General features: G+C 39.3%; 1 long non-coding RNA gene across 2 annotated transcripts in view; it reads right to left on the bottom strand.

Moving 5' to 3' along the window:
• Window positions 1–5,261: 5,261 nt before the first annotated feature.
• The window catches only part of LOC103389555 (uncharacterized), an 8,193-nt gene continuing 1,607 nt past the window's right edge, over window positions 5,262–11,847 (bottom strand). The window contains exons 3-5 of one of the 2 annotated variants that reach the window (XR_003051854.1): window positions 6,589–6,667; window positions 5,933–6,062; window positions 5,262–5,442 (exon numbers count right to left, since the gene is read on the bottom strand). This is a non-coding gene — a long non-coding RNA (uncharacterized LOC103389555). The remainder of the gene's footprint in view (window positions 5,443–5,932; window positions 6,063–6,588; window positions 6,668–11,847) is intronic. The other variant, XR_003051855.1, reaches the window with a different exon arrangement.

Genomic DNA, 11,847 nt, shown 5'->3' with positions numbered 1-11,847 from the left:
TTGAATAAAAAACAAACACTCAATATTTTATAAGGAATACCAATTTAGCTGCTCATTCACACACGTCCAGTTAGCCAATAACACAGCACAGATACTGTAAATACATTTTAGCACATAGGCCTGGTCAATGAATAGATAGGAAAATTGGCCTGAAAGTCATAGAGCATACAATAGTGGTTTGTGGTCATTTATGACAGCTCTTAAAACCATGAAGATACTACTGGTGTTTTTTGTTTACTAATCCACTTTGTTAGTCAAAAAAAAAAAAAAAAGAAAAAAAAAAAAAGAAAAAGAAAATGCAGCGAGGGGCAGAATGGAAATAAAGAGGTAACTGTAACTCAGGGTTGGACGAGTTCCTTAAGACTCCAGATGATGTAGTCTGTCTTAGTTGACGCGACCTTACAACATTGCATAGTCATTGTGGACCTTGCCCCTAAAGTGGCACTGGGGTGATGGTGTCCCTGAAAGAGGGGGCCAAAGGGGTGAAATCCAACTAAGAAGGATAACACGCCTCCACCTAGTCGAAGACACATCATTTGTAGACGTTGAAAAGGCCTATGATTAAGTCCCTTATGATGTCCTTTGAAAGGTGTCCTGGGAGTTTGAAGGGGAATGGTCTGCTGCGACTGGCTGTTTGATTTTTGTACTAAAAATCCAAACAACCTGGGATTAGACTTTGATCAACTTGCCAACAACAGATCGAATGTGTTCCCAGCAGGGTTGGATCAGGGCTGCCCTTTATGACAGTGCAGGGATAATATGTGGTAAAGGGGGAAATAGTGATGGGTGATACCAGGATGTTTTTATCCGATATGATACCAATTACATTTTTCGTTTTGCAATACTGATACTTTGCGTAATTTTTTTTAGCCCACACAGGCTGATGCAATGTACAGATGCAGGAACCAGCCTCAGTTCTTAGAATCCTTACATTTGTTCTTATGGTTAGAAGTTCTTTTTGTTTCTGACTGCATGTATGGAACTTATCACTCCGCAGGAGGGATCCATGTGAGCTGCATGTGATAATCTGAGGATGAAATTCACCTCACACCTCTTTTGCGCACTTACATTTGCAAAAAGCAGGATCTGTACTCTAACCTCTACGATGAAGGTATACCAAACAACAGATGGTTACTTCTATCACCCAACATCGGTGCTCAAAAATCCAGATAAGGGAATAAAAAAGACTAATGTGACTCAAAATGTAATTCATGTTCAAATGTTATGGAGTAAAAAATAAGAAAAGAAAGTATGTAAAAGTGTAAAATTGCTGGATCAAATATAGTTTAGTTTTTCTGATTGAGAAAAGGGGTACTATGATTATTCAGCCCTGTTTAAAGTTTCACCCTCTGAGCTCCTAGTGAGGAACTTGTTTTTTTGCAGAGGAATTTTATTATTCAGTTTTGAGAGCCTCAATTCACTCGGAAAATGAAGGTTGGGCATCTTCATTGCATGACAACACTTTTTTCAGTGGTCAGTAGGCTATCTCTTAGCCTAATGGAATGACAATGTGTAAGATAAGATTTTTGAGAATCTGTTTAAAATTCACATCTTAGGAAGATACATTTGACTGTGTGACTGTGTGAACACCTTCAAAGAGAGAGACACATTTTAACAAAACATTCTAAGCATCACTGATATACTGTAATATTATATTTTTTATAAATTATCATTATCATGGTTATAGTTCACTTTGCAAATTCAGAGCGTGTGTTGATCATTGAGGAAACCGATTGGCAGTGGATTGCATTCTCTGGGTACTGTATAGTCCTTGAAAGTCATACGGGCAGAAAATCAGTCTGCAGTTAATTATGGTCTGACATTTATTTGGCACGGTTGCACTGTAAACAGATTAATCTAGTCCTCGGAATATGGGTGTCGGTAAGTCAACGAGCATGGAAGTCTTATGGATACTAATAAACTGCAGAAATGTCAAAGTGTGTGTTCAAGTATCATGAAACACTAACTGGCACTTTCCCAGTCCTGGACTCCTCTCCACTGTGCTCTTGAATAATCGGCTTGTCATGGCTTGTTGGGCTGCACCTGCCCAGACTGACACTGCCAATTAGGATCATTCAAAACAGAGGCAGCGCGCTTTAAGTGAACCATTTCACACCACGTTTGTTTCTCTCGGCTTTGAAAATTAAACAAGAGACCAGTTCCAGGCTCACTCTACTCAAACAGATTCAGACAAATATGCAGAAATATTGCCAAAGGCATGAGAGTCCGGCAGCTCAAACAAAAAGGCAAACAGGGTTCTGATTCAAAGTGAGTGGCAGAAAAGTAAGAATGCTGAGTTATTAGTTTCAGCAAACTTCAAGTTAGTGGTTATTTGGCTACATCTGGTTGACATAATAACTGGTACCAGGTTATTTAATGATAATTTCAGTAAAAAACTGTATGAAGTCTGTGTGTGCAGTGGTGTCACTTTATCTATGTATATTTACCTTTAAACTGTCTGCCTTACTGTTTCCTCTGCTCTGCTAATTTCTATTTCAGTCTATTGTGGTTGTTCTTTCCACCATCAGCTCAGTCTGTTTCCTAGAACTTTAGACTCTGGTTTGGTTCCTGCACTTTACTGGTAAATTGTTATTTATATTATTCATTAGATGTTCAGTTACTGCTATGATCTGCGGCTTCCAATAACTGTGGTCTGCTTTTTTTGAAAGCTGAAAAGAAGCAGAAATTTGAACAAATGTGGATACCACCTGCCCCCGTCCCCCCGAAAATCGGGACAAATTATATTTTAAATCTATTGAACTAAAATCAATTATAGTCATATTTTGTTTTGAATTTAAATCAATAACAAAAAGTTCAACAACAAAAGTGCAGTTGTGTCATCATCACTTAAATCTCGAAAATGTTCCACCTGTCATGTCTCTGTTCCCCACCAGGGGGGCCTGCCTCGTACTTTGAGTAGCTCTGCTTCACATAAACAGTCTTTTAGACTAGGGATTAGAGCTAATGTCAAACGTGACCCAAATCCCTTCTGTTACTTCAGCTGCAAACTTTTGGAATGAAACCACCCTGGCATACTTCTCTGCCACTCCTGACTTCCACATACAGTATCTGAGTCCCTCCCTGGGCACCGAACAATATGATCTCAGAAGATCCAGTTTAATGTTCACTACCTAAGGCTTTGTCTTTTGTTCATTTTTTTTTAGTTTACGTTCTATAAATTTAGGTTAATTACACACACATTTCTCAGCTCTTTGTATTAAAGTACAATCTTTGTTAGCTTCCCTCCACGACTTCTCTGTCATCGCAGAAAACAGACAGCAAGCACACGTCTGCCATCCTCCACCTCGGTGGCTTCTGCTGGGGAATTGGAGCAAACGCTGTCCAATGTAGCAATCCAATTATAAAGCAGGGCTCAGTTACAAGGTTGCTATGACAGAATCAATGAAAACAATATAGGAGAGTCCCATTTTATACACGTGAGACTAAGAAAGGTCTGCAGAGCTTACTTTAAGGAAAAAATGTCAGGATTCAAGAGAAAGCCATCAGCAAAATGGCTGAGAATGAACTCTGAGTACATAAAAGAGTGTCAAAAAATATGTAAAATGCTGTGGATATATAATCCGTCTAATCTGCTATTAGTGTTTTAGCTAAAGCAGTTTGCGGATATTAGTGAGTAACATTGAACAGTGGCATATTAAGTAGTTCTGGACCTTCTGATTGAGAAACCTTACCTTACTTAATTTAGCCACGTTTTCTCACCATGGAGGCTATGTGTCCTTCTCTGGAGTTAGATTTAGATAGACTGAGATAGACCAACAATGGTAAATAGAATAGTATTAATCAACATGGTGGTCAGGTTTCCAATGATGTCATTGGCAGCAATGTCTAAGCAGTATGAGTAGGAATTTGTTTTTGTAGATGTCTGTGAAAATTAAGGGATGGTTTGATCAAAAATGTTCACGTCTGATACCGATACTGCAATTTGGAGTATCTGCTGCCATTCTTGAGGTGATAGAGTTTAAGGCGTATCATGAAAAGTGAAGTTGAGCATTTGGGCTCAGAGTCTACCAATTCTGAGTATCTGATCATGCCAACCCTACCATGCTAAATGAGCCCCAACTAGGCCACAGTTCGGATCCTTTCTTAAAAAAAATCCTTTCTTAAAAAAACAACGGCAATGACAGCCTCAGTCAGAGCCACTGTCTTTTTAACTGGATATTAACATTAGATCCTCTACACATTCAACTCAATGCACATTGTACTTCTTGCACCATGAGTAAATATCCTCACTCAATATCCTTCCTTTTGTTTTTGCCTCAGTGCATCAAACAGCCTTTCAGCCAATTGTATGTGTTGCACAGGACGGACCACAGCAGGCCCATTTGGCAGTGTTTCAAACTAGTGTGGAGGAGGATGAAGGCCTGCTTTTCTTGCTTCCTTTCGAACGTGGCAATGCAGGGTCACACTATACACTCACAGCCCACGTGTGAAGAGAAAAGCAAGGCTGAAACAAACTGCCCACATGGTGATTGGTGATGGCAGAGGGGATGCCACACTCGCTGCTCCAAACTCTTTGTTTTACATCACATCATGGTTTTTCACATAAATGAAATGCTGTTATTTCATGTCCCAGCCCTGGTAATTATAGTTAAGGTTCACATCCCTGATTGGAGCTTTTGCATAATCAGTAGTCCTTTCATTATTTTAAATATGATAACACCAGGAAATCTCTGATATTACTGTTGTTGTACTGGACTCATTTCAGTGAAATCCAAATACTAATGTGAATACACTGTGTTTTTTTTTTGTAGATATAGGGGAAAAGCATTTTTCTACATGAAATCCCTCCAGGAAAATAAAGGTTCAAATGGTTTCAGCAATGTTTGTGTGTACCACCTTTTTTTTGGAAGGAAAAATAAAAATAATTGACTGACCACGAGAGAGCTCGGCTGCATTGCCCCAAACTTCCTCCTACTTCCCTGTTCTTATCTCTGAGGAGTGTTTACTGGCAGTAATTAGATCATTAATCAACTTAATGGCACATCCCTGAAAGGACTAACTGTACTCTCTTCCACAGAGTTTTCTTGCTGCACCAAGGGACTCCCCCGGAGGGTGAGACACCGTGGTTCACGACTGGGGACAGCTCGGTCAGCCCACCCATCTGGCAGAGTCAGAGTTTGAGCCTCCATCTCGGACACTGACATATCCTGGTTCTGCCAACACAGTTTGAGAAACTACTACAGCAAATAGGATCTGTTACAACATTACAGATGCAGGACATAAGATGAAATTGTCTTGAAATACATTTTTAATTTAACAAAAACCAAGAAGTCATTCTAATCTGAGGGCTTTGTACTATATTAAAAAACAAAATTATACTTGTATTGAGGGGACTCAAGTCTTGGAAAAACATAAAAAGTCAAACAAAAAAATAATCTTGAGATCGGTAATCCTGCCACCCAGATGTCAATCACATGGGAGCTGTAATGCAAAAAAGGTTATTAAATATAAACCAAAATAACAGAAATGGTACCAATGATCACCTGAATTAAAACAAAAATAAGTACTGTATTTTTTACTATTGCTGAACCTTATGCGACCTATAGTTTTTTTTCCCCCGACGGTGTGAGGAATTGGCTTTGCGTCAACCTGGTTTGGCCAGAGACTTAAGTTAACTGCCTTAAGTTATTTCCTCATAATCATAACTATATAACTATTTCTAACTAATCAAACATTAGTAGAAATGACATGGATTTGGCTTATGTAAAAAGTATTTATAGAAAAATAAACAAAAAGCAAAACAATCTAGAAAAATAAAATACATATAAAACAGTTGGAACCAAAATCTCTACAAATTTCCTCTCCTGCCTGCAGCGACCTAACAGATCACGGTCTCCTCAATCACCAATTAGAGAAGCAATGAAAGCCTGATATTGTCCTCGTCCTTCCTCAGCTCAGCACTGTCATTTACCGTTCCATCTCCCATGTCCTCATGCTCATGTTTTGCCAGCAGGCCAGAGCTCATCCCATCACTGCTAAAAAGAACAACCATGGCATAATTGCTTGTCAGATCTGTCTGTGTGTCTTTGCTGCATGGCAACCTGACAAGAAACACATATTTATGCCTTAAAATGAAATTACAGGCCATTGGGGAGCAGGGGCTTGGAAAACAACGCCTGCTATTGAGCTGTCTGTGTCGATGAAGTCCTTTAACTCTTTACAGACTTGAATCAAAGAGAAACAGAAACGGGAGAGCTGCACACCTGGGTTCCTTTACAGACAACAAACAGAGGTATAATATTAATGAGGATAAACATTTATCCAACTATTATTTGCTGTGACCCACCTTGTATAATTACAGTGACTTATTCAGATGAAGGGACACATTTCCGGAACATGTGCTTATTAGCGTTCAATAAGACATCTGAGCAGTTTTACGCTGATGCGTTCTAACTTTGTTATTGACTCTTATTCAATTTATTCACGCTCAATTTGGCGTAATTATATTGACATTTTCAGTTTTAATGATTTGTGTTTATTCAGACAACCTTGGGTGCAGGTGTGATAAACGCCTGGGTGGCTGATATCAGGCACAGATGCAAATTTGACGCCTTCATTTTGACTCACTCATTGGGCGCAGCAAAGATGCCAAGTCGGGGAAAGTCTCACAGGATGGGTGTGAAGAAAAGGTCCTTTCAATCACAGCCTGAAGGTAAAAAAAACTTGTCAAATTGAAACTCAGACATTTCTTTTACACCAAACTTTTGAATCTGTCATATGCTGAGCTTGTAGACTGACCTCCATTATCCAGGTTGGGAGGAGATAAACTACAGTTAGCCAAACTCAAAGGCATCCCAAAAAAATACCAACAAAAAACAAAAACTCCACCCGGGAAGAAATGTCTACAAAATGATAGGGTGTCATGAAGGCTTTGTTGTTTTATCACACCGGCTCAGATAATTACAGACAGGTAGGAGCTCCCAGGTGTTTTCACTGACGGTTGTCTTCTGTTTCCACGCACCTGTTGGCACTGTGCCAAGGCTCTTCAAGGAGAAACTCTTTCTAAAAATATGGTGCACGCTAAAATCTGTAATTTAGCAGAACGCTCGAACGAAACCCTATTCATTAAACCTAATCTTCACACACACACACACACACACACAAATACACACATGTAATATGTATATAGAACATAATAAAACTATAATCACAATATAAGGAATACCAATAAAAGCAGATAGATTTACCTGCTTGATATAACTTGTCACTTATGCAGAAGATGGAATTTTTAATATCACAAACATGTCAACAAATAGGGGCAAAAATAAAACACAAACTTAATTAGTGTATTTAAGGTGTTCACTTTGTAATCATGTCATTTAATTTGGGACAACCAGAAAACAGTATAATTAATACATTTTTAGCATTTAAATAAAAGCAAAGATGTTTAAGACACCAACAACATCTTTTAACTAAATAAAAAGGCACTAAAAACTTTCTCTTCATTTGTTTTTATTCAATATTACTTTTATATTTCTACATTTTCTACTGCTTGGAATGGCTCGATCCAATACTCAGGATAGGTATCGAACAGAGTTTGGTCAAAACTTCAAGAGCAATAAAAAAAAAAAACCAACCAGTCAGATCTGATCTAAGCCCAAATGCTCAATGTAACTTTGATCTAAATGCAATGAATATTATCAACCCGCTGGAGGAGAAAAGAAGGTATCAGGATTGATATCAGTATCAGTAGATGCTTCAAGTTGCAGTATCAGTATCAGGCATAAAAACGTTCAATTGAGCCATCCCTACAAACAACCCTTAGTCTCCACTGCCGACACTGATGTGGAAGATCCTTGGGTCTTTGTCTAGAGTACAGCGAACAGAATGTGTCAAACAACCATGTTTGCCCTGTTTGTAGATCTTAACTCTCCTGCCCAGTGTTTGTCTTTGGTTGTAGACAGATCTGTTACGGCCTTAGTGGTATTTTTGGGGATAAGGAGTCATAAGGAGCAAAGATGCGGAGCAGTGATGTGAGAGGGGTGGTGATGGAGAAGCCTATGATTGATATTCCCATTAGCCACCTGACAAGGTGAGAACAAGGCTCTGATAATGAATTGTGACACATTAATGAGCTTGTCTTGCACAGACAATACCTGATCAGACCCCCGCACCGTTTAACCTTTGGTACCAGTGATGGGAATTAGACACAGATATGGGCTTTTCGTGTCATTTGCGAAGGCAGAACATGACTTTCCGACTTTAGTCGATAAGAAGACTTCTGGGGAGGACTTTAACGTCCGCCCATTCCAATTCTCACGTGTGACTTTGCAGGGTCCCAGCATGCATATGTATAAAACCGGGTGCAGCACTTGTAAGGTGCTTAGGTTGGTGGCTCATTGGGACGCTGGCAGTGCAATGTGTAATCCCGTGGGGAGCTCATTAGAATCAGCGCAGAGTAGAGGGCCACAGACAGGGTCAGGACAAACGGCAGTGCTGAGCTGCATAGTGATGCCTTCCACTCCGTCTTCATGTCTGTTTGCTTTGGCCGTGTGTCACTTCATATGAGCCCATGGCAGATGAAAGATTGGCTCGCTCAAGCACTTGACAACCATGTCAAACACACACACACTCACACACGCGCGCGCACACACAGATAAACACACACGCAGAGTAGCTACGTACAAGTGTACGTCTTGGTTTCAGATAGAGACTTTTTGGAAGCAATCTGTGTGAATACTCACAGGCTGTGTGAATGTGTGCAGTGGTCTGCATAACAACAGGTTCTAAATAGAAATGTCTGGTTAGAAACACAGAGTTGTCATCATCTAGTGTGCTTTGTATGACAATAAGAGTCAGAGAGTGAAGTGAATCATGTCACACTGCCCTAGAGACTCATTACATCTTTATCTTTTTAAACTAGGATTATGTACAAGTCCAAATATTTACTAATATATTCAGTGGACCCCTCCCTGAAATTTTCTGTTTTCTATGTTATGAGTCTGCAACAATTGCAAGATTTTGCTCCTGGTTTGAGGAAATATCTAGTTATGAGTGCTAAACCGAGGAATGGCATCCAATCAGTCATACAGCATGGGGCAGCTGAGAGCTCTGATGCCAAAGCAGCTGCCGAGTTCAACAAAAACTTTTATTGTTTAATAAAGTAAAAAAAAAACCCTATATATATATATATATATATATATATATATAATCCTTCTCCTAAACTTAGTAGCCCCGAAACTCTGTCACGCTGTCTCACTCACTGTGCCTCGCTGGGTTATTGTACCCATTTTTATAACAATAAGATAAAAGGTTTTCGTAATTATTATTATTTTATATTATCAGTATCTTTATTCTATGTTTTTGATGTTTAGATGGGGGGTTATTTAATTAATTAATAGTATATTTCTAGGGGAAGGAAACAAATTTCTTGGTTTTTAGTTATTTTTAATGGGGAAAATTTGATTGAGATACAGATTGAACTTGTATTAAACTTGTATTAAACTAAGATTAAACTTGTATCTCGGTCAACTGTAGTCACAACAAAGCATGTGGACAACACAGAGAATGGAGTTCCTTTAGAAGAACTCTTTAACATGCAGTATAAACACACAATATATATACCCAGATGATATAACTTTTCAACACATACAGTTCCTCTACCAAGTGAAACCCTACATGGGAAGGTCACAAGACCATGTTTTTTTTGCTTTAGAAAAATCTCAGTTAAATCATTCCAAGTCCAAAGCAGCATGATTTACCTGAAGAATAAACAAATAGATTTCAGAAATCTAGTCAAAAAAAAGTAAAAAACAAGTTTTATTTCATCTATTTTTAATAGACAGTAGTTATGCTTGTTCAAGTCAATTAGTGACTTAGAGTTAAAGCAGTGTTTTTCAACCTTGGGGTTGAACCTTGGGGTCACCTGAAATGTCTAGCAATTGATAAAAAAAAAAATACTGATAGAAATATTTTACAACTATTTATTATTCTATTAAAAAGGAACTATTTGAAAAAAAAGAAGGTATTTTTGCAGAAGTCTCTGGGGTCAGCCAAAAAGTGATGATGTCAAAATGAGGATCAGAAGCGGAAAAAAAAAGAAAGGCGGTAAATATTAAAAATCACTATGATTTGACATCAATCCATCAACACTATTTAAACTGCATGAGTATTTTTAGTCGACAGTCAAGAAGAAATCAAAGCAAAACAACATGCATTTGGTGGAAGAAAAGAAAAATTGGTTTTCAACTTTTATCTAATCAATGTTCAGTAGAGCAGATGGTAACGGATGGGTTTAAAGGTCAATGATTTAGGATTGTGTCGCAACAGAAGGTAAAAATGTGGAGAGAGGGTAGTGTACCTACTGACAACCATGGGAATGGTCATCAAATGTCTAATAAATGGTGTTTATCTTGGTGGATAACGGAAGTTTGAGAGTCCGTCCAATCACAAACTTCCTCCAGGTCCATGTGGTTCTTCCTGCATTTTCAGTGCCCTGATGTTTATCACATTCTTTGGCTGATGAGTCAGAAAATGAAGTATCTCCTGTACCCTAAATGCTAAAGTTAACTGTACAAGTTTTTCCACTTTTCTCACTCTGACAAACATATGGTTTACAGTGTGGGATTTCCTCCAGTCTCCTCCAAAACACATCATCGAAATTTACAAGTTCATAAGCTTCCAGCTTTTACCTCGTGACATTGACTTTTTTAATCATTAAATCGCAACTTTGTTTCTCATGACGGTCCGACTTCATTCTCCCAAATTTACAACTTTAATCTTGTAATTTTACTCAGTTATTTTCTCTATGTGGCCCTAATACGCTGTCATAACAATCTTAACCATTATCTTTTCATGAATCTTATAATCTCATGAGGTTATTTAATAAGATTTCACTGATGGCCTCTCACTTGTAATCATTTTTTAAATAACCATTAGCTCGAAGTTAACTCACAGTTAACACTGTTGTGCTGCCGTGATCTTCAGTCGTTACCTAAACCCGCTCCTTTGGATTTGACTGTGTTTTCCTGTTTTCTTCCCAGCTACATTCATTTGGATGTGTATTAGTAGGAACACTTGTGTCCTTGCTCTTTGAAAACTCTTTGCTTAAAGTTGTATTATGAAATAATTAAGGAGTATGGGAGGAGTTGGGGAGAGTCATAAAATTAAAGTAAGTTTTAATATGGCAGCAGATAAACAAAGACCTGCTTTTCTGCTTTGTTTACAGTCGACCAGCTTGTTCATCACCGTTGCTGGAGATACTTGGACGCTGAGGCGAGCAGGAGCAGGTGCTCCACTGCCCACAGAGAAGTTTTAACTGAAATGGATGGTGGAGGGCGAGGAGGGGCCAGAGATGCTGTTATTGCTGCACAAAAGCCGGTGGACACATAAAAAGTTTATCATCTGAGTGAGCGGAGAGTGAGCTGGCTAATGTCCCCGGGCAATCACAACATTGTCCAATGAAGTCTGATTGACTCCATACATCAAAGTGTGTGACTGCGAGCAGGTCTGAACCTTGGAGAATGTGTGCGTGTGTGTGTGTATACGAAGAGAGAGCTCAGAGAGAGGCTTTGTATGCTCTCAGGCGACAATGGAATTTCACACACACACACACAGAAGCTGAAGACGAGGGTGTAATTGGGAAAGTGCAGTAAAAAATGTTTGGTGGAGAGCAGTGGCGGTGGCGACATGGTCACAGCAACTCAGTCAGAGGGCAGGAAGGAAATGAAGAGTTGGGCACTGGAGGGAGGGGGTGCAGGCAAGGTATGGAAAGAACAGTGGGATGGCAGACTTGATTGGAATCAACTGCAACCTGTTTGTTGTTTGGACCCCCCCCCCCCCCCCCCCCCCCCCCCCCCCCTCCCCCCCCCCCCCCTCCAGGCGCTC

Source organism: Cynoglossus semilaevis, chromosome 14 (genome assembly GCF_000523025.1).
Source record: "Cynoglossus semilaevis isolate Cse_v1.0 chromosome 14, Cse_v1.0, whole genome shotgun sequence".
In the NCBI taxonomy this organism is placed as follows: Eukaryota; Metazoa; Chordata; class Actinopteri; order Pleuronectiformes; family Cynoglossidae; genus Cynoglossus; species Cynoglossus semilaevis.
Note: the sequence above shows the minus strand (reverse complement) of the source record. Positions and strands in the feature narration are given on the sequence as shown.